We start from the raw sequence: 24,205 nt of genomic DNA, 5'->3' as shown, positions 1-24,205 counted from the left end.
TCACCAGCGGTGTCCCGCCGTGTCCCCCTCAAAATTTAATATTAAAATATGGGACACGCCACGTGGCGTGTCCCATACGTATCTCCGCGGTGTCCCGCGGTGTCCCCGTGTCCTGACACTGCGATTCTTCGACTTCTAGAGATGTCGGTGCTTCATAGAGTGTCACGTATCATCCCAAATGATGAGCAACCCTTTTACGAAAAAGAAAATGATAGCAAGCAGTTAGCATGACACCATTACTGCAATCGAAACAGACCAACTAGCCACTGCTCACTGTAAAGCTCGTAATGAGATCCAGGAACTTCAAACAGCATAAACTAAATTTCCAATCCAATCAAATGACTCAGAATTAATCTGTCAACTCGAGAAAAAAAAGGAGAAAAAAATAGAGACTGGTTTGTATAGGAGAATAAGTGAGGATGCATTCCCATGTTACTCAAGAGTAAACAGTTAGGATGGTATCATTTAAGCAGATAACTTTCAACGCCACATAAAGAAATACAAATTTCATTTATGATTTGGAGACTTTTGGACTACATCCATGATAATCAGTTGCAGAAGTACCTTGCATGATTGCATCTCACTGCAACAAAGAGGGGAAAAGCTCCATCTTATCACCATGGGCAAAAGTACCTTGCATGATTGCATCTCACTGCAATGTTAATGGCGTCCGAAGGCAGAGACGTGGGAGAGTTTTGTCACTAACATAACTACTCCCTCCATGCCACTTTAATTGTCCCCTTTCAAGCGTCATGCCTTTCAATCGGGCCCACAACTAAAGGAATTTTCAAGAAAATAATATCCCAGTTTTTTTCCCTGACAATCAAATGCTCTCAAATAGTTTTTGTAGGGCAAATATTTCAAAACATTCAACAAAAAAGATAAGGGGAGGGAGTACAAAATGTTGGAGGATAAAAATGTTATAGTTGATACGAAGCGACTCATATCTGCTCTTTTGAGCAATTCTACCAGTAGAGTAATGCCAACAAACATTCAGAAGTAATTTGGAACTCACCGAAGAAATGAAAGCTTGATATGCTTGAGAATTCAGGTAAGTGTAAGAACTCCCACTGTTAAAAAGCACAAGAATATTCTTATACCCTGTCCCTTTTCCACCAATAGTCAGCTCCGCATACCCATGTTAATAGTGCCTGATGATACAAAACTGCGCTCAGGGTTTGAAATAGGCAACAGAAACATATTTAGCATCGACTGTAGAAAAGACTTGAAAAATAAGGAGCATGGTTAAAATCGAATGGCTATTACGAGTAATCGGGTGACATTGGTGCCCCAACCACTTGCGAAGAATCATATATATCATCTCCGAAGAAAAGAAACCCTCCTCCTCGACTACTTAAACAATGGCCAACCACATTCCTCACCAGCCCTTGATTCTGTGGCTATGACACGATGTTGGTTTTTCCCTTGCCAAGGCCTAGTACTCCGTCCAAGGGATGATTAGAGGTCCCTGGGGTTTGATTATATCAAAATCTGCAATAAGAGAGAGGTTAGAGTGTAACTAATTATTCATGTTGGATGCACCTTGAAGAGTATGAAGCAATGAAACTCATTAGTTATAAACTAATTGTCTTATTTCGATGCAAGGGTCTACTTGTAAACTTCTAGCATAGCATATAGCTTGGATTCTTTTCAAATGGAACTTTGTTCAAATAAAAAACTGAGGTTGTCAAACCTTTTTGAGACGTTAATTTTTGGCAATTTACTAATAGAGATAAGGTTTTCTTGGCACTATCTCCAAATAGAAGCACTTAAGTATATTGACGAGGACTTTGAGGCTGGTTTCTAGGATCATCGTATTTGTAAGGAAGGGAATCAAATGCAAGACAAATCAATTTGAGAAGAAAATCAGAAAACAGAAATGAAAAGTGTTACCAATCCTATAGCCACACGATGGCTAACACGAATTCCATTTGTGAGATTAAGGGATAAAGTGTCCTTCACAAGCAGACCAAAGGAACCCCGTCTGCATATTCCAATTCATAAGGACATCGCTCTGGTTCATCGCATTTGTAGTCTTCGGAAGAGTGTAAGGAGGCACAAAGGGGGTCCCTACAAGCCACCAGGTCATTGCTTGGTCGGTAAAATGGGTGAGGCCCCTATAAATGGGAAAGAAGTGATTAGCATCTTATGGAAACCAAACAACTATAAAAAGCCACGATGTACTGAAACTGAAACTTTCGGATTTAGCAGTAATTTTATAATACATCTTATTCGTGGAATGGCTTCAATTGGTTCGGATACAATGTACATATTCAATTCAATATCTACCTTGAACCAGAAGTGGGAAGTTCTATTGCTCTGATATCTAGTATTCTCTACTTTATTACCTGTGTGTACTGTATAAGCAGAATACTGTAATCAGTCCAACTAAACAATTGAAACAAACCTAAAAAGGGAATAGAGTGCCATAATCTATCGACCATCTCGAACAAAACGTCCTTCAGGTTTTCTCCCACTCGATAATAACAAAGTCAGCGCACTCAGTCAAATAGATATTGTGAAAAGAATCCCTAAAGAACTTTGGCGGATTGGAGCAATGATGAACGAATTTCAACTCCCATAAATTCGGTGTCTTATTAAACATTCAGCAAAACGATTTTGATTTTGAGGTTAATTGTTTACTACTGCAAGGAATCCCCAATATAAAGTTTCTGCATGTAGGAATTAATATGTTGAAATCTAGGGCATATAATTTGGACACAAATTACCTTAGGGCAGCCACGACAAGGTTCACATTGAAGCCAAGTGAGATCACTACCAGTGTCAGGATCAAGAAAAAATCACTTGCTACTTATGTTTTATCATTGTTTTGATCAGCTAGTTAAATATTACCATCAAACCAAGATTGATGGTTGAAACATTCATTCAATCAACTACAAGTGTTTAATGGGAATATACCTTTGTGAGTCATTATGGCAAAGCAAAATATGCTTCATGTACTCTCTTTGTGACTCGAACAAATTTCACCTGCACAAGCAGTAAATGGATACAAAAAGTTGCAATCTTTTGAAAGAAACATCAAAGTACTCAATAGTTATGAGAACTAATATAACCAAATACAAACTTATTGCATAGACCATCTTGTCAATCATCTCCTTCACAATTTGCTACATAGTGGGCCTAGCCTAAAAAGGGAAAAAAGAAAATTGATGTCTTGTAGCATAATCATGTAGAAGAGGAAAAAGAGTTTCCCAATTGACACTTACAATGTGGACATTGCATAGGGAGTTCACATAGCTCGCTATTTTTCACTTGCATAGGGAGTTCTATTCCAAATTCACACAATTCTACAAAAACCAAAGCTGTATCCCTCAATAAATGAAGCACACAACTCAGAGCAGAGAAACGAATGTAATACAATAACAACAAAAAAAATTCATAAGGACATTTCACTAGATAGTGACCTAAAGACAATGGAATAATACCTCATCGTTGTAAGGGGAATCCAGTCCATTGGCCATGGGAGAATGCGAAGCAAGACTTGAATGCGTGAAACAGTAAGGGAATCAGTGGTCAGTGTGGGGATGACCTTTTCGATCTGGCGAATTGTAGATCTGAAGCCCTTCATCGCTATCATCGTCGTGGACGTCGAGTGTGATTTTGTGGAGATTTTCTTTCAAATACGTGATTGAACTCCACATCATCAAATCCCCCAACAAACACCTCTCTCTAACCTGTAAATACCCAAATCCACATATATAATACCGAAAAAACAATCAGAATCATAAAACCCCTATCTGGCAAAAAAATGCCCAAAACCCCTTAAGTGTTTATTGTTGTTTTTTTATGGTACATTTTATGTGAGAAATAAAAAACATGTCTCTTCTTCCTTTCTCACAACTCAAATGGCCTAGAAACCCTAAAACAAAAAACAGAAACGGAGAACCGTACTTCATCCTTGTCGTTAGACTCTTTGGCGCACTTGATCTTCGACTCGATGACTTTGAGGAGCGACTCGTCAAAACTCGGCTGCGAAGAGTAGTGGTTCACCGACGGGAACAAACTCCTAGACAGTTGTCGAGAGACGCCGTCGCTATCACCAATGTGAGAGAAGGCAGCTATGTCACCAACATGAGAAGAGATGGAAACAAGGGGAGGCCAAATTGCATACAACCATACACTATATCAATGTTGAAACAGCCACCGTTAGAGAGAGAGAGAGAGAGAGAGAGAGAGAGACATACCACTATTAGATTTAGGGGATTGATTGAGAGAGAAAGGGGACTGAGTCAGTGAGCTGTGAAACGAATCGATTTTTCTTATAGTGAAAAGCCATTTTTCTTGTAAATGTGGGGAAAAATCCATGAAATCGGAAGATTGGAGAGCGGAGGAATACCAGAAATCACAGAGTGAGCGAGCCTTTTCGTCGTCCATGGTGGTGGTGGTGCTACCAAGTTCGGCGAGGAAGGGGGCCGAGGTTGAGTCTTCAGCGTGAATGGAGAGTGTAGTGTGAGTGGAGAGAGAGGCAGCGTGTGAGGAGAGCAAAATTAGGGCTTATTTTTGGTGACAAGCAAAGAGCATGAAACGACGTCGTTTTACGTGGCATAACTTTTCATTTAAATGCGCCAAAATGAATAGCAACCCGGGAGTGCGAAATTCAGATCTTTCCATGACAACTTTATGCTTGTCATCTAAACTTGTTTTCAGTGACAAATTTTTTGTCACCGAATCTCCTCAATATTTGGCGTGCTAGCTGCTGGTTTCCCAAGGGTTTCGGTGACAAGCACTAAAATTTTTAGTCACCATTGAGTATATTTCATGTCAACACCAATTTTTTGTCACCAAAGGTGTTTTCTGTTGTAGTGGTAGGAGCATGTTTAGGGCTGCTTCTAGGTTGTCTCTCTTTCAAGTCTGTCTTAGCCTTATTATGTTGCTGACTTGACCTGATGAAGAGTCGTGCATCTTGATGGTGCACATTACCAATTTTCAAAATCCTTAGATCAATGAGACTTTGGGAAATCAAGACTTTCTAAGTCCTTGGCTCAAGCCCAATTACGGATTCAACCGAAAATAATGAACCACAAAGTATTGATGCCGTGACACTGATATCATTTAGGTTACAAGTGCGAAGTCACTTATAGGCTAAGGCGCAAAGTCGCTGACGCCACCCCGGTTAAGGTGCTGCACCATCAATACCGAGTTGTTCCAAGTCCAAAGTCGAAACTTCAAGAATGGAGTAGTTAAAGGCTTAGACTATTTTGACATCTCTTAGTGTAGTCGATGCAAATAAGGATACACCCTCGAAAAGATTTTCGAGGATTCTAGCAGCGTCTGAACGTCTTGAGACAGACTCGTCTTTTAGTTTTAGAGTCTAGGAGGACACCGACAACGACGACATGTGCATTGCATTCTAATTGTTGTAGGAATCTCACTGAGTTCTTATTTTACTTTGCTGTCCAAATCTCAAGGCCTTTTTGCGGAGAAGGAAACCGCTGAAGAGCCAAACCTGCTTGGAAACGTCTTCTGGGGCTATTTCACTGTCATTTCCAAGGCCATATCACCTTTCTCGATCATCAATCCGAAATGGCAGCACAAATAGAGCTAAGCTAAAGAGGGCTGTAGAGGAAATGAGTCACAAAATGGACAAGCAAATGACAAAGATGTTAGATCTGTGGCAAAAGCTGGTTGACCTCTTTACCTCCATAGCCCTACGACCGAATATGGGGCAAGTCAAGGAACCTCCTCAAGTCTACCACACTCCTACGGTCGGAATCAAGCTGTGCTCGAAGGACATGTTCAAAGACTTGGCTTAATTCCATGAGGCTAGGACTCACCTGAAGGAGGATGTTGAACCCTTGTTTAAAGCCAATGCCGAAAGGGAGGACATGCATAGTGTTGAGATCAACCCTAAAGGTAAAAGAGTGCATTCTTTCGATGGCATAACGTAATGCAGTTGCAAAGCAAGCAAAGGTTCCACCTTGAACCCTCAAAGCTTCTGATCCCGAGCCCAACCTTGGAGTTTCTCTGTCTTCGAGGCATCTTTATCCGCGGTGATGGAGAAACTCGTCAAATCTGGGCATCTCAAACCTTTGACCCCAACTCCTTTACCCAAAGTCCTATCTGTTGGTTGCCATCCTAACGCCATTGTGCTTTCCATCAAATGCCTGACCATCTCACCGACACCTACTTCTGCCTTTGACATGAGATTCAAGATCTCATCGATAATGGCACCATTCAAGCTCCACCCCCATCAAACCCCAATGTCATCTCCAACTCTATGCCTGAACACGATTCCAACCCACATGTTAGCTAGATATCTCTTACCTCCACTCAAATCAACCTAAGCTCCACTCAAATCAACCCAAGCTCCACCATATTCAACCTTAGCCACTATATCATCCCAGAAAGCCAACCCAAACCAATAGTATTAATCATGTCTGAACCCGAGGTTAACATGATGGCTGTAGGTTGGAGGTTGGAGGACAAAGCCGATGAATGAAAGGAGCTCTTCGATGATTGGATTGAGCAATACAAAATGGGATTCCTCGAATACCCTCACACTGATCAAGCATGGATTGGCCATTGGGTGGATCAATGGAATGAGGCACAGGCTAACCCTCTGGACGGTATCTCTTTGTTCATGCTTTACCACCAACCTGAACTCGCTAAGCCAGAGGAGGAAGAGGAAAAATATGTATGGCACCCACAACCTGATGCTTGGCAGATAGTGTTGGGATTGAACCCTAATTTGGTTCAGAATAATGTTGCATAACAATATTGGGCCTGTTATGAAGAGAATGAGCCTATTCACTACGAGCACCGTCCACTTGGGGAAATGTTCCACCTTCCGGCAATGGACGCACTTTCAAATACTATTGATAACTATATCTATAAGGACGAGCCCACTCCCAGTTTTGTTGCTGCGGAATTCCTGCACCCTATCGTGCCCATTCCGGGGGTCTATAGTCATCAAAGGAGAAGACTGGCTGGCCAAAGACTTTCACTCAAGGGAGCTTGGATTTGCTGTTTGAGGATTTCTCCCAAGCGGTTTGGTCAGATATGCTGAAGAGGTTGAAGTTCTGATGCTTGGGCTCAACAGTCTCTCATCATGGATGCCGAGAGTAGTTATAAAAATTGCACTTTCAAATTGCGTCTAGCTTGCATTGACAACATTTCTACATCTGACATAGAGTCTTTTGAGTCTGTCTAAGTCTAGCTCTGAGTCGGAGTTTGTGCCTTTTGGCCCTCCACGTCGTAGCTTTTGTTTCAAGTTTGCGTCTGATGTACTTGGCAATCCCTCGAGGGTTCATTTATGAAAGGCATTATCCTATTTCTCTGTGCTTCACTGGCTTTTATATAAACTGTGTCGACCCTAACGATGAAGAGATAGATTTTGATGGGAACTTCCCCAAGGAAATGTGTTCCCTCGCCGAAAGGGACGACGAAAGGAATGCTCAGCCTGCTAAAAGAAGAAGTAATTTCAATAAACCTGAAAGATGATGTAGACCCCTGGATGGTTCAGATTGGTTCCACGCTGTCCCCAGAAGAGCATCATGCCCGATCAAGCTTGCTCAAAGAATTCATTGATGGCCTCATCAAGACATGCTTCGCCCCTGAGACGGTAATGCACCAAATCCCCTTGCTCTGAGACTCGTACCATGATCAAAATAGCAGCAGCGGTGTTCTGCCAAGCACAAATTAGAAAGTTTAAAAATGGCCCGGAGCAAGGCATTTCCAACCATAGCAGTCTGGACCCTGCATTATCAAAACCATTTTATCTAGGGCTGCGATCAAAGATCATCAACCTTGACGACAACAAATTCGATACCTTGGTTAACCTGGATTGATTCAAAAGCTATTTTTCCCTGAGAGAAGCTCGTTGGGTTGAAAACCCCAAGGGTGGGCAGTTCCAAGCAAAAGTTAGAGCAAGCCTGTTAGACCAAAAACCCATGAAGGCGGTCTAGGAAAAAGTAAATAGGCAATATTCAAAGCTCGCTAGACCGAAACCTAAAAAGGTGGTACTAGGCAAAAGTTAGAGCATAAAAAGGAAAGGTAAAATACATGAGTGAACCTTTGCCTGAACTACGTGTGACCTGATTCCTTGAAAAGGGATACGTAGGCAACCTTTCTATTAGGTTCGGTTACAATCAATCAACTTGATCCATGGTTTGTCATTTTGGGGTTTATCTCAACGGTTGAAACGAGGCTGTATTCATCAGTTGAATCAAAAAGGGGGGAACCTTTCATCATCCAATTTTATAGCAAACTGCTACTTCTATTACACAAGCTAAGCAAAGCCTTAAAACATTTGAGCATGAAAAACAGAATGAAATGCTAGAGGCCCCAGCAGGCTCACTGTTTATTCTGGGTCAGCAGAGTCTTGTCAGGAGTCAGTCCATGGTTTGCCTTCCTGCAATTTCTCTTCTTAGCCATGCTTTGTAGCGGAGTTGGAGCTCTGTGCTAAAATCCAGATCTGCTCCTTCAAGTTGCCTCAGACCCCAGTTGTGTTCATACTCAAGGACATTTTGGGCGTTGAAGACAGGAATGTGAAAGGCCTCAATCCTGGCCCAGTGCAACCCCTTACTTATGCCCAGCTGGTGAAGAACATGCCCCGGAATGTAGAACGTGAAACTGGTCAGCCTAGCAATCACCATCCTCTCAAAGCCTGTAGAATTTGTGGCCATATCCTGAAGGTCCAGCCATTCACACCTCCAAACGATCTCACTTGGCGACATTTCATTCATGAATGCGTACCATTCATTCATTGATGCCTCCAGGTATAACATTCCCGGTTGATGGATTTACCCAAGTAGTGTGTTCCAGTTTGGCTCAGGGGCTGCGAGCAACCCAAGTTTGTCGAAAAGCCATAGCTAAATGAGCGAAAAGACAAGTAAGGGGCCATGTAAAACTTGAGTGGAAAAACAAGTGAGAAGCTCAAGATAAAGCCTTAGCCGAGCGTCGAGGTAAAATGAGAACATGTGAAACCAGAAAAAAGGTGAGCTGAGTGAGAGTTTACCTAAAGAAGGAGTGGGTTACCATTGAATGTGTTTGTTTGGCCAGTGTAAACCAAATCCAAGCCCATTATTGTTTCTACAAGAACCATAGGCACCAAGTTTTCCTTCGAGTTCCCATCTGAGTAGCAACGCTCACTAGTGAGGGACTAACTCATCCATCTGGGGACACCAGCAAATAGGCGGCTAGCACGCAGATTGTCAAGGCTAACCGACGTCGGGCTTGCACGGCAGTATTTTTGTGTCACCTTCTGGACCGTATCATTCCATCAAGCGCATGATGTTGAGCTGACCGCTGCTTAGCAAGCTTTCCACCGATTCTCTGGGGATGTTAAGACAACACTTCAAGAGTGTGGGGATGCTCTTTTGGTATAGCGAAACAACAAGTACGCTGGAGGCAAAACTCTGGAGGTATGCCTGAAACTCCTCCACCGTGGGACACAGCTCATCGTCGCCAAACCTAAAGACATGGACGTCTGGATCCCAGTACCGTAAGGCTGCCCTCAAAATTTTGGGTCAAAACCTCACGTTTCAAAAGAAGCAGAAGGCGGCTAGGCCATGGGACCGGAAGTATAGCCAGTCTCCTGCAATGAATGATCTAACCAAGGATCAATCAAGGTTGGCAGGTTATTCGCCATTACAAGTATTACAAGAGCTTTGGTTTTGGAAGAGTGGTTTGTGTTTACAATGAGCCATTCTGTCTATTTATAGCCAAAAGTTTTGAAATATCCACCTCGATTTGCGTGTTGGAGGTTACAACCCATGCCTTGGTGTCCTACCACCTTGCATACAAGCACACTCCACTCTGATGATCAAAACCGTGTGCAAACTATGTGAGGGGTGACAAGGCTTTCTTCCCTCAAAAGGAGACTTGTCAAATAAAGGCACCTATAGTAGAGTTTAACTTGCGTGCACTGGTTCCAAACGTGTGCGTGCGTATCCTTCCATCATGCACGCTGGTTTTAAAAATGCGCACGCATGTCCAATCCAGCAGCAGACAGTAGCAATTTGATACTGCTTCCAAATGGTTGTTTTTGGTTCCAAGGCCTCTTTTGCACTTCTGAAGGTTCAGGTAAGTCACTATGTGTATTTGGGACTGTGTCCAAGCAACGAATTTGAAATATCGCCCTCAATGGGGATTTTGGACCCCCAACGGCCTGTTCCAAGTTCAAATTGAGGTTTCGAAAGGCTTGAAGTCTATTTTAGGGGGTTTTGCCAAGTTTTGCTATACCGTACACATCATATGGACCTAATGTGATAGTGCGGGGGTGTCGGTTTCAGTCTGGGACATATATGAGTCGTCTTTTGTGTCTTATGTCCATTTTTGCAACATTTTTAGTATTTTTCGGTCTATCTTTTATACCAGGATGCTTTTCTTGATTTTGTCGGTTCGTACAGGTCATTGTACATATATTTGACCTTAGGCAAGTGTCAATTTCACCTATTTAGGGATATTGTGAGTTTTGGCCGGTTAATGCCCAAAATTTCATTATTTTCTACATGTCTAAGGGTCCATGTTTGTATCCTGGGACTCTTTTTCTCCATTGTCTTTTGAGCTAGTCGCGTCTGTACATAAGCGTGTGTCTGTGTGTCGATTTAGTTCATGTTGTCAATGCAAGTTGGATATAAGTGGTTGGTTTTACGCTTTCTTTTATCAATTTTCTTCAAAGAGAATTAATGAACCAAAAAATGCGACTTTTATTTACTAGTGATCCATGAAGCAAGCGGTGGAACATCATGCATGTCAAGGCTCAATGGCCTAAGCAAAAGCAATATGACCAAGGCACATCCGCCCAAAATTCGAGAAGGGGCGCGCAGGCCCAATGCTACTACTAATGTCAGCTAGGGCACAGTGGCCCGCTACTAGTCTATCTACGTGGGCACGCAGGCCCGAATCAAAGCAAAAGATGGCAAAGTAAATGAGGCTCAATGGTAGCCCTCAGTCATCGAAGTCCTCAGCGTTGTCATCATAATCCCTCTCTCTCGGATTCCTTATGTACCTAGGGTCGCTGGCGGAGTCGTTGGAGCCGCTGCAAGGCAAATGCTCCTCATCCTCTTCCTCTTTGCCCTCGCTCTCTGAGGTCTCAAGCATTATGTAAAGACCCATATTTTTAGAAATTATTCAAAGGTTTATCAATATTAGAAATTGGGAAAAATGTGAAAAATGTGTTGTATGATTTGGGGTTTGAGTGATGGAATTGAAAGTTGACGGGGTGCAAGTGTGATTAGTGTATATGTTATTATATATAGGGTGAGTGTGTGTGTAGGGAATAAAAAGTCCTCCTCTCCCTCTCTCCCTCCCGTCCGACTGTCTTTCCCTCTCTCTCGGCTCCCTCTATCTCTCTCACTCTCTCACCTAATCACTCGAAACCCCAAACAATCAACCTCAACTCCATCTTCTACCTGCGTGTTGGAGCTCATATCGCGTTGGATAGAGCTCGGTTCTGTGTACTTAGCTCGGTTTGGATTCTTGAAGCTAAGGCTTACTCAATCTCTTTGATTTCGGCTTGGATACTCGAGGTAGGGAATTCTACCTCTCTTTATATGTCATTTATGTGTCATTTGAGTGTTCTTGTACCATCTTTGAGCTTGTATTGATTATTATTGAGATCGGATTGAAATCTAAAAATGAGATCGGATTGAAATCTAAAAAATTCTGTCAAAATCGCCAGAAAATGTATTTCCCTTACCGGTAGGAACTTTTCTTCTACCGGTAGTACAAGTAAGAAATTTTTCCTCAACCAACTCAAATGTACTGCAGCAGCTCAAAAGTTGCTAAAACATATTCATCCACCTACCGTTAGGACTTGTTTACCTACCGATAGGCCAAGTACAAAGTTGTTTCGTTCAAAATGTTGGCTCTTCTGTTTGCACTTTCTACCGGTAGGTCAAGTGAAGAATTCCTACTGGTAGGCCAAGTACAAAGTTGTTTCGTTCAAAATGTTGGCTCTTCTGTTTGCAGTTTCTACCGGTAGGTCAAGTGCCGAATTTTTCTTTTCTACCGGTAGAATTCATTCACCTACCGGTAGGTGGTTGAGCTGCTACAGTGTCTTTAAGCTGCTTTACCTACGTCTTCCAAATCACATTCTGAAGCTTCTCATCGACTCTAATGGGTTTGTTTACACATTCTTTCAAGTTTTTTGGAGAGTATTACTTGTTTCTCACTTAGAGTGGTATCCAACAGACTAGAGTGAACTTGTTGTGTTAAGAAATGAGAAATGGTCGTTATTACGCATTAAAATACAAACGATACACATGAGCATGTCTAGTGATCCAATGAGTAGAATTGCAATTCGTGTTCTCTGGACTCATCGAATCTTTTAGACTCCTTTAGCGTACGACTCACGGACTCCAAGTATAGAAACTAGAAGACCGGGCATCGCAGAATCTAGTTGAGGGTCGATATGTGGTATGTGAAGGTACAGGGGTATACATAGAGGTACGGCGATGACGTGTGTATTTGATTATATGTGATATGGTAGATTGTTGGTCTTGTAATACCATGTGATCGATTAGATGGCTTTTGGATTCGATTGAACGACTTGACGTTTGTGAATGGGAAATGGAATAACAATGGATGACAAATGGACATAAAGAGAACTTTTAGGGCTCTTGAATGAGTAAATGCCTGGCAGGAGCTAAATGCTCATATCATATACTTTCAAGGCTCTTGAATGAGTAAATGCCTGGCAAGAGCAAATTGGTCATATCATTTCTCTTCAGGGCTCGTTATCGAGTAAGTGCCTGGCAGGAGCTTCGGCTCAGACTCTTAACAACACGTAATTGGTTTGTGAAGTAAATGAATGGGTTTTGGATTGATTAAAGGATTTTGATGGGAATCTGTGGGCACGCGCCCTGGAAATTCTTCCGTTTGTAAAAATTGGGCGCAGCCCTTTTTCGGAAAGCGCGGCGAGACGCTTCGATTCAGAGTCGCCACTCGGGTTTTAACGGTGAAAACACCCAAGGAACCGAACTCGAAAACGTTTGCCACGTTTGTTTGATTTTGAAAAAAAAGGCTTGTAGACTGGACCGTCGTCACCTTCGATATCTGAGGTTCGGGAGCCAGGTTACGAGAGGGGAAGGGTTTTATGGCACCCCTCTCGCCCAATCAGGAGATCGGTCTCTACTCGGGCATTTTGTAAAACATTTGCATTTTTCTCTCATTTGATCATTTTTTTAGCCAGTTAGGGCGGGGGAACAGTTAATGGGGGTTAAAGTTGTAACAAGTTGCAATTTATGTGACAAAAATGTTTATGGATGATTTACTTGCAACAGTAAACATAGATTGAGAACAAGCACTGAGAGCAGTTTGAGTAAGGTGGAGTATGCTGCTCTGAAGGGATGTGAGCAGGTATCGCACCAGTATACACCGGCCAAGCCACTGCATACTAACGCAACCTGCGCACGCCACCTCATTGCTAGCGTACTCCACTTACCGTGAACTCACAGTCTTTGTTTGCAACCCTCTGGGCTCTGGAATGGACCAGCGCACACCCAGGACAAACCACGTAGTCAATATATCAGCGGTTATATAATTACAGACAGATGAAACGGCTTTAAGCCACGAAAATAAACAGAACACCCCATAAACAGTGTGGGAACCTAAAAGAGGCCAAGACTAAGCTAAAATGCAAGGGCCAGCCACTGGATCTTGGCATAACTGCCGTACGCCAATCGTATGAGACCGTACGCCAGTTACCCCCCTTACCCAGTGCTTGGCTTTGCATCATCTGGGTTCTGGAACATGACCAGAAAGCCTCTGGGATGCTTTCTAAAACAGATATGGACAAATATTGAAAATTACAACTAAACAGTTCTAAATACAAAAAGCAGTAGACTAGTTTTTAGCATGCAATAAGGTGATGAATAGACAGAAAATAAAGCATAAAACAAAAATTTGGACCCCATTTCACAACTGGAGTATGCCAGTTCTGGAGGGCTTGGAACTGGAGTACGCCAGTTATTAACTGGAGTACGCCAGTTCCAGACAGACTCCAAATAGATCAAATTTAAAACTGTACGTTCTGCCACGGACCGGTGTACGTGGGCTTATGACCGGCGCACGCCGATTCTAGTCAGAAACGATTTTTGTTTTTGAAGCCTTGACAGCGTTAGGGCCAGGACTGGTATTGATTACCAGCCTTGACCCTGTCAGCTCCCCTCAGAGATCAGAACAGGAAAACAGTTCAAAGGTGTATACCTTTTGCTTTTGAGTTTGATGGTGTGTTTTGAGCTTGAGCTTGAGGGGTGGATGATGAATGTTTGGGCTTGGATGATGTATGAAAGGGGCTGCTTGCTTACTCTTTCAAGTGGTGAAAGAAGAGAAAGCAAGAAACCAAAGATAGAGAAAAACTTAGGAACTCTTTTTTTGTAACCCCCTTGCAAGGATGAAGAGAGGGGGTTTATATAGGAGGAGAGGGAGAGAGAGGGGCTAAGGCCAGTCAAAGGGACTGGAGCCTTAGCCTTTAAGCCTTCCTTCTCATTGGATGAGAGGAGAAAGGTGATGGGATGGGTGTAAGAAAATGTCCCCCGGCGGAGAATGCTTTTTCAGTGGATTGGAAGGTTCCTAAGTGCTGTAGACCCCTACCCATGGCTTCTGCATGCTTAAAAACACAAGTTTGACCGGAAGTTTAACTGGCGTACTCCTGTTCGGGTTTGGTCAACGGTCAAAGTTGACCGATGACTGACACGTGGCAGAGGACCAGCGCACGCCAGTTTATTACCGGTGTATGTAAGTTGGGTTTTGTTGAGGCTTTTTGCTTCTGGTTTAAAGAATTTTGAAAGGATCTGAAAGGGTTTTGGAATGCTCAAAGCTCAAACATACTAACATTTTCGGGGTGTTCCTGATCCATTTCATCATCGGGGAATCAAATACTGTAAGTAAACTAATTTGGAAAGTCCAAAATAGGGTGTCTACAGAATCCTCCGGTATTCCGCCCGAATCAACGGAGCTCGGCCTATAATGGTCATGAGTTTTCTCTAAATTGTTTTGGAAATCAAAAGGAAGGTTTTATGAAATTAGGCTTTATGGTGAATGGTATGGAATGAGGAAGTTGTTTGTGGTATTCATTCGAAAAGTTATTAAATGGTTGAATAGTTGTTGTAGTTTGTTGGATTGATATGAGTTTAAATGTTGGTTTTAGTTGACGTGTGAGAGGTTAGGGTTATCTCTAAGACGTCCGAAACCCCGAAATCTAAATTAGTCAGTTCATTTTGATAACCCCTCTTGTATTTCATGTTCGCTTGTTGAGTCTCATCGTGTTTGGTGCATACTTCATCGCATGATAAAGTGTTCGACGATAATCGAAGGAGAAATGGGAAAGAATGTGGTACGAGAAGGTGGATTGGCAATAGTCGGATACATGATCTTGATAGTTATGCTTATCTCTATTGTCATTGGGTTTCTATCGTATGTTATTCTGTATTGCTCATTTGCATATAGAGTTTGCATAGACTTTTCTACTGGGCTAGTGTAGCTCAAGCCTTATATCATTTTCAGGTGCTAATCCGGAACAGTAGCATGTATGCCTGGAGTGCTTGAAGTGTGGACACACCTTTTTGAAAGTTAACCAAAGGAGTGCCTTATTTATCCTTGTAAATTTCTTTTGAAAGATGTATTTGTAACTCAAGTTACAATTCTTTGATTATGTAATATTTGTAAATTCTTAACTCTCTTGAGACTTCACACTTATGTTAATTTGGGGCCGTTGAGCCGACGATGTAATATATTGAAAATTTAATGGACTTGGAAGCATAATTATGGGAATGAAAGTATGGTAATCTTTTAGGTTTTGTACGGAATATTCTGAGGGTTTTATTTATGAAAATCTTTTATATTTATGTTGAAAATTGAGAGTGTGACACATTATCAGCCTCCTTTTGTTCTGAGCTAGGGTGGCCTCTCTCGTAGCTTCATTTGGTACCTCTCCTCTGCGCGAGCCACGCTCTCCTTGGCCCTCTACAAGTCGCTAGAAGCTGGTTGTGAAGTGCTCGTCTGTCTTTGAGCTGCGGCTGTAGTGCTAAAGGTGCCTAGCATTGTCCTCTTTGGAGGAGGGCCCCGTACCGTCTTGCATCTAAGACCCGCCTTAGCCTGTGCCTGCATTGTCAAATCATTTAGTATACATTGTGCATATTGCATATTTTCAATTGTTGAAAAGCAGGAACTATCTATCAAATATCAAGAGTAGGGCTATCAAGCATATCGTGTATCGAAAGCAGGCCTATCTAGTATCAAAAGTAGGAATTGAACAAGTTTTTGGGGTTATACCTGAGGTCTCGACGACGCTGGCGTAGGAGTAGGAGTAACCACCGGTGGGTATTGTAACCACAAAGGAGTGCCGCCTACTATCTTATGAAACTCCATCTCCATGGCAAGCATCAGGCGCACAGCCTCCTCTGCTCACTCTACTGGCACCTGAGATACATTATTTGGGAAATTCAGAAAATAGTTCAAGTATAGTGCAAAGGAATGGTACAAACAGAAGCTACATCTTACCGGTCCGATGATCCGTGCAAGCTCTATCTTGGCCACCTCAAACTGAACCGTAGCAGCCTCTCCCTGCGCATCACACACCTCTAGTGTCCAAGAAAGCTGAGGCAAACCAGCTGCAGCTGCTTAACTTGCTCTCTCCCTCGGGCGAGTCGACTCTCCTCTCGGCCTTGAGCTTGCACCTCGCTGCTCTTGCCCCACCTCTAGGGCCTCACTTACCACTACCCGATGCATCAACACTCCAAGTGGCCCTACCAAGTACTGCCTCCGGTAAACAACATAGTCACGCTCTAGCATCAGGAAGGGAGCAAAGTCGGTCACTAGAGTAGTAAAACGTTGTAACTCAGCGGGCGTGTACCTAGCCGTGTGTAAAGCACGAGGCAGAAGTGGCCCTAGGACCTAGAACTCAGGCAAACCAAGCGACTGTCTTGTCACCCGGTTGCCTAGGTACCACTACCACCCAAAGGCTAACTCCAACACCACCCTGCCCCGCACCACGTACTCTGGCTCTAGCACTGCTCCGCCCCACGAGTTCCACTCTATCTGCGGCAAAGTCAAAAATCCAAGGCAAAGCATATCAGCGACAACATTAAAGCAATTCAAGGCAAAATCTTTTGACAGAGTTTCAGGTTACCTGGGTGCTCGACAGCTCGTCAAGGTAGACTCTGAAGGCGAGGAGGCTCCACTTTGTCTGCTTCCTTCCTCTATGCGGTTGACCCTAGATTAGCGCATGAGGGAGAGTCCTCAAGTTGGGACACCTGGACTCCGGTGGGTACATTTTAAGAACCTCGTAAGCCCATAGCTGCAGGTTTTCCAAATAATCAAAGTGTTAGAAGACAATTTATGCAATTCAAAGGTATAAGTGCGTATTGAAATTAAACTATAAGTTTGAGATCATACTTCCCATACCCTCCAGTAGCCAACAACCGCTTTCTTGGTCCTTGTGAATTCTCCCATGAAACCATAGTACACCCCTAAAGCAACTCCACCCCAGTCAAAATGTGATGCCGTGGTAGGTACGACAAGTGCACCCTATTGTGCTTGTTCAGGTACAGGGAAGAACCGAACAAGTATAACAAATAGGCCTTCGCCATCTACTCCTCCTCTTGATGTGTAGTCGGGATCTTCTTCAGGTACTCCTTGAATTGCTCGTACTTTACCATCTCCTCATCCCAGTCAGGCACTTGTCCTAGGAACCACCTCAAGGTTGCCACGTCTTTGTGAATATCCGTTTCAAACGGAATGGGCTCACCTCCGACCCTCAGGCCCATGATGGCTGCAAAGTCTTACGGGGTCACTGTCATCTTTCCCATTGGAAAGTGAAAGGAGTTGGACGTGTCTTGCCACCTTTTCGCTAGTGCAGTGAGAACGGCATGGTCATTTTTCGTTTGTGTTAGTATTGGGATGAACTGACCAAACCCCGCCTCATCCACCAACTACCTAACCTGCTCAGGCAATCCTCTATATAATGCGAGCGAGCTTGCTGCTCCTCCATGCCCGCGTGAGGTGGCTACCCTCCTCTGTTCAAGACACAACAAACAAAAAGGGATGCATCAGTACAAGGGCAATTCAAGTTCAAATTGTCAATACAATCAATGGACATGATTTCACATTTATGATCAAGGTGTCCTATCAGTTGATTCAAGTTTCAAATTTCCGAGTTGTGGTGTTCTGCGGGTAAGTCAAGGTGTTCTACATCATTTCAATTTCTATATATCAAGTCAGTTTGAATTCAAGTTGTTTGATGGTTCAAGTTACATGCGATATGAGTTTGGCAAATTCAACACAAGACTACTCAAAAGCAACTGTACGAATGAAAGTTAAAGCAAGTATTGAAATTATACCTCTGCCCAAGATGTCAAAAGGTGCACCTCGGGGTCCCTTAGCACCAACTCTAGATCATAGTCCTCTCGCCGCGGCATGTAGGGCACAGAGCCCGACGGGACAAACTCGTGCGGCTCCGGTGGCGTGTATGTCTCTGCTACAAACTTAGCGCGTGTCACCTGCGCCCTTGCCTTGGCCTATGCCATAGCTGACTCCCGCGCCCATGCTGCATTAACCTGAGCCCTCTCGGCCGCCTCGGCCTCCTTCACAAAGTCCTGCTCATCGGCCCCAGCCCTCTCGGCCTCGACCCTCAACCTCTCCTCCTGGGCTAACTTTATCGCCCTCTATTGATCCTCCCGGGCTGCCAAAACCGCTGCAACCACAGCCGATTATCCCGGAGCAAATGGTTAAGCACGACGCCATCTACGAACTCTGCCAATTTGTCCCGGGTAATGGGCCTATGCCCCGAGGACCCCGCTACAGGCCGGAACTCAGCCTACTCTACCGAAACTTTCGTGGGCCTCTCCGCTTCAACTGCCAGGCCCTTACCCTTTGCCGAATCCCTCGGCGATGACTCGCTCCGGACACCAACAACACCGCCATTGCCCGAAACTTCACCATCGCTGTTGTCGCCAGCACTGCTCCCAAGGCCACTTCTGGTGAGTACAATAACTTCCACAGCTACGCTGAAGTCTAACTATCTCAACCGTAAGCCCACGGCCTCAAACCCAACCGGCGCCTGTGCATCCGCGATCGGCGCACGCCAATCGATGTCCTCACCGATCTCCTACAATCGACCATTGGCTTCATCCCCTTCGATTGTTGCCGCTGCACCTGTGTTTGCCGAGGATTTCTCTGTTGATTGATCTTCAATTCGAGACCTCTTGGCCTCGGCCTCGCCTTCCCTAGGCCGATCACCGCCAAAACCACTATCACCGCCACTACAGCTCATCTTTGCCATGTGTATATGCGTGGTTTTTTCTGTGTATAGAGGAATCAAGGAGAGAAGAAGAGAGAGAGAAGGAGGAGAGTTCGCGAAGGAGATGGAGAGGAGTTTCAAAACCGTCGAATGGGCAGTTTCTCTATCATTCCAGAGAAGAAGAAGGAAGAAAGGGTGCTGGGCTGGGTCTGGGCCGTTTATGAACTTAGGCCCACGGTTACAAACCCGCGCACGCTTATTGTCTAACTGCGCGCGCATGTCCTTTTGGGCCCAAGGCCCAATCAGTCAAGTTTTCTACCAAATTATCCCCAGCTATGGTCCTTTTTGTTGCTATTGCCAAACGTAAGTACTCCTTGTGCTACTTGGCTCAACATAACGACAACCAGTAATTTTCAATGGCTCGATTATTTTGAAAACTGATCCGCCCGTCTAAATGAACGATAGCTGGTCGTATCCAATTTTCAACGGCTCGATCATTCTTAAAACTGATCCTCCCGTCCAAATCAACGACAGCCGATCCTATCCAAGTTTCAACGACATGATCATTCTGAAAATTGATCCGCCCGTCCACTTCAACGACAATCGATCCTGTCCAATTCTCAACAGCTCAATCATTCTAACAACTGATCCGCCCATCCCCATCAACGACAGTCGATCCTGTCCAATTCTCAACGGCTCAATCATTCTGAAAGCTGATTCGCCAGTCTCCATCGATGATAGCTGGTCCTGTCCAATTTACAAAGGCTCGATAATTCTGAAAATTGATCCGCCCGTCCCACATCAACGACAACCTGTCCTGTCCAATTCAATGACAATTTGTCTTTCCAATCAGTCTACAACAACCGTTCCGCTTGTCCTGGTCCGCATCGGTCTACAATTAGCGCAACTTCTAGCAGTCTTATTTGATGTGTCTCAGATGGTCTTTGATAAGGAGATTGGCTCAGATTCCCAACAGATGGAATTCAACCTACCTGACACGACCTACCCGTGATTGTTGGAGTTCTTTGTGCTGAAGAAGGTTTGATTCCCAGTGGCAATGATCTATTCGCAGCTGGTTATTCCCCAAGAGAATCCGCCTTGGCATTCAATGATGGTCTGCCCATCCAGGTTTATCTGTTCCCCCAATATGGTTCGAGCTCTCTCATAATGATCTTGTGATGGTCCGCCTGTCTTTGATCTCTCGGTGCACGGTATTTTTATATACATGTCTGCATTTTCTATTTGTTTTCTTCTGGATAGCCTTGAGGGGTGTCTGGAAATCTTTGACGTTACCCGCGCCAACTCAATGGCGCTCCATGTGCCAACAAAAAGGGGCTACTGTAGACACCCCAATTCGGGCTTCCGTTTGTTTTACTTTTTTTTTGGTTCTTGTTTTCTTTGATGATGAAACGGATCAAGAACAGTTTTAAGAATGATTGAGAATTTGAACTTTGAGTGTTTAGCCCCCCTTTGAACTTTGGTACATGTGCTCGCGTATCAATCTGACAGGTGGTGGTCAATGGTCAAGCTTAGACCATTGACCAACGCGTGGGAAGGTTTTGCATGCGCGCGTCTAACTAGTACCCACGCACGTGGATCAGTTTACAGGTGGTGGTCAATAGTCAAAGTTTGATTGTTGACCCATGCGCGTGTTGGTTTGAGACGCGCGCTGGTCAACCCCTTGTCCCATCACCTTTTTGCTAGCTGTAGAAGCCATCATCAGGGAGCTACTAAGCCAGTAGAGCCTCCCTGGCAACCCGGGGATCACCCCAATGTCTCCCCTCTCTCAACCCTCCCATCACCTTTATGGGAGGCTTAGCCACCAGGCAACCCAAACCAGCCCTTGTTGGCTGGTTATACCTCTATACACCACCATTTGCTTCTCCTATAAAAACCCCCATGGTTCTTCTTCCAAAGGGTTACAAAAAATCCCAAGGTTAGAAAAATTCAAAAGCTTCAAGTATTCTTACCCAAAGTCTTTCAAACTCAAGCAAACATTTCTAGTACCACTCAAACAACCATAATACATCCATCTTTCAACCACCAAACACCAAGTTTAAACCCTTTTTCAACCTCAAACAAAGGTATAAACATTTAATGTTTCCTGTTTGGATCCCTGAAGGGGCTAGTAGGGCCAAGGCTGGTAATCTATACATGTCCTGGCCCTAAAGCTGGCAGTGTTATAAGAACCATGTGATCAACACACCTGTGCGCGTCGGTCACCTGTATGCGCGCACCACTCTATGGTTGTGTGCGTAGATCTACGTGGGGACAGCGGTGTTGGTTTTTTATATTTTTATTGTCATATAAGACATTGTTGAGCATGTTAAAACCTGTTTTACTGCTTTCTTTGCCAAAATTGCTAGTAGTCTTTCAATATGCATATCTCTTGTGTTGGAGTACCCCTAGGTTGCTTCTGAACATATCTCAGAGCCCAGGTATGCAACACCAAACACTGGAGGTCCAGTCAGAACTGGCTCGCACCTGTCCTTGATCTGCGTGTGCAAGTGTAGTCTGACTTCCAATACTTGGCTTTGCATGGAGAACTTGGCCTCTGGCCACTGTTTTATTCCCTACTCTGTTTATGGGTTGTATTTTAATTATTATTCATTCTGCCTGTAGTTGTTTGTCTTTATTGTACATATAAACCGTTTGGTTTGTCCTGGGTGAGCACTGGTCATTCCATAGCCCAGAGGGGGATAAAAACCAAGGTCTATTGGGATAAGATAACTCACATGCGCTAGTATAGGATGTGCACGCGCAGGTCTTCTCGCATGCAATGATCTACGTGAATAGATCACTGCATGCAAGCTTGCCCGGTTCATGCCAACTTCCATTTTGAGCACTGTGTTGGCTTATTTCTGTAGTACTTGGCTTTTATCCTATTTATTGCTTACAGTAGCATGTCATCCATGCCATCGATCACATCCTGCAAATGTGTTACATCCTGCAAATGTGTTACAATTTTAATCCCCTTTTTAATTGTTTCCTTGCCCTAATTGGCTAAAAGTTGTTTAATGAAAAAGAATCTCAAATGTTTTCACAAAATGCCTAAGTAGAGATCGATCTCCGGATTGGGCGAGAGGGTGCCTTAAAACACTTCCCCTCTCGTAACCTAGCTCCCGAACCCAGATATGGTTATGATGGACTCATGCCTTCACTTTTTCAAATCAAACAACGTAGAAAGGGTTTCAAGTTCGGTTCCTTGGGTGTCGGACCTTCAAACCCAAGTGGCAACTCTGAATTGAGCGCTCGTCTACTAAAAGCACTCCCTCGATCAGCCTTTTTAGAGGGCACGTTGCCCCCAAAAGGTCAAGGATCAATTGAGATATCACAGCTCAAAGTATAATCCGAATTTGTGACTCTCGCCATCATTTTCTTCCAAAAATGAGCGTATTTATCCAAACCGGAGGTATTTATCTCATTTCCCACTTTCCCTAAGTATATTGTAGTAGTTAAGACCATAGGGAGGGTTTAGATCAACCCAAAACTCAAATTTTGGTTTCTGTTGAAACTGCCCAGAATCAGAACTCAAATTGCTTACGTAATCCGAACCAAAGCCACCTTGCATCCGCAAGGCTTACCCAAAAAACAATTTGTACAATTTTGTGTGATTTACGCATTGGTGAATTTGAATCTGTTTAATTATGTTCCATTTATTAAATTAGCATGTTTGGATTTATTGTTTAAATATGGTATTCTTTGCGGATTAAAAATTTGAGGATTTTGAAAGTTATTACGGTGATGTATGATTTGGAGACAAGAAAACGATTAAGAGATGTATCAATGATTTCATCAGATTAAAAGTACATATCTAGTATTTAGAGACAAAATGAAATATTATTATCAATAAAATTTGGATAATAAATAAATCTCATAAGTAAATAATCCAACTTTTATGAAAGATATAAGTTAGTAAAATGTTCATATGAAAACTACCATGCCAATATCAGCTAGTAGGTTATTTTAGTAGAACTACGGAATTTAGAATTTAAAAAGCTAAGTTTGAGAAATAAAGAAAATTTAGACTTAATAGTAGTAAGTTTTCCTTCTCACTAGTTACAAACAAGTATATAAAGATCATTTTTACATATATAAAGGTAGTGAGGAGAAATTTTATTGTGTATTATGTAAATTTAATGAAATTAGTATTATCAAGAAATACGATAAATAATTAGGATTAAAAGAAAAGAGAGGAATCTTTAGGAAGAAAATAACAAATTGGGAAACTAGTTATTTTGATACATTAAAATTATTGTAATAACAATTTGACTATACTGTAAAATGGTTAATTGCTATGTTATCACCATAGTTAATAAATTAGTTATCTAATCACTTCAGAATAAAATATTAACGATTGTAATAAGGAAACGGGAAATTTTGTTAGCTGTAAAAATGTGATGATGTATTGTGACCATTGGATTGTTATTTGATTGGGTATTATTTGGCATGCCACATGAATGTAGAATTAGACAATAGGTACATCGGGTGGTACTCGAGATTGAGATTAAATTGAATAGATGTTAAAAACTAAGGAAAGCGAAATGTTGGAAGTCACTGTTGTGACGGTTACGGCCAGGAGATGACCAACGTGGCTGAGAGCCGGTGGGTCCTGAAAGCATGGCCGGCAAAATCGATACTTGTGGTTAAAGACCAGTGGTTAATGTTTTCAAATCTTGAATATGGCACTGTAGGATTTACTCTCTGGGTATTTTTCGGGAATGGGTTTATTGGGTGAAACCGGAGTATGTGTATCATTTCTCGCTGTTGGTTGGTTCTTTCATTTTATCCTTGTGATGGTACAACAGAGTTTGACCCGACATATAGTTTGGTCTTATTCGTCTGGGACCCCTGGCTAGGCAATCAAGGAGAGGGTAAATCTGCAGAGTTGCCATAGTTCAGTGATTATTTGGGAGGAGTATTTCTCATGGTGGGGAAATCTAGAATTCACTTAAAGACAAGAAATTCATAAAAGGCTTATCGTTGCGAATTTACTAAATG

At 43.1% G+C, this 24,205-nt stretch overlaps 1 long non-coding RNA gene across 1 annotated transcript; it reads right to left on the bottom strand.

Annotated features, from left to right (window-relative positions):
- Nucleotides 1–678: 678 nt before the first annotated feature.
- Nucleotides 679–4,586, bottom strand: LOC131308091 (uncharacterized). Its single transcript, XR_009194288.1, has 7 exons — nucleotides 3,913–4,586; nucleotides 3,447–3,695; nucleotides 3,228–3,308; nucleotides 2,730–3,146; nucleotides 1,267–2,117; nucleotides 988–1,151; nucleotides 679–950 (listed from the first exon to the last, which is right to left on the bottom strand). It is a non-coding gene; the product is annotated as an uncharacterized LOC131308091 (long non-coding RNA).
- Nucleotides 4,587–24,205: the final 19,619 nt, after the last annotated feature.

Source organism: Rhododendron vialii, chromosome 11a, assembly GCF_030253575.1.
Source record: "Rhododendron vialii isolate Sample 1 chromosome 11a, ASM3025357v1".
Taxonomy (NCBI): Eukaryota; Viridiplantae; Streptophyta; class Magnoliopsida; order Ericales; family Ericaceae; genus Rhododendron; species Rhododendron vialii.
This window is presented reverse-complemented; position numbering and strand designations above follow the sequence as displayed.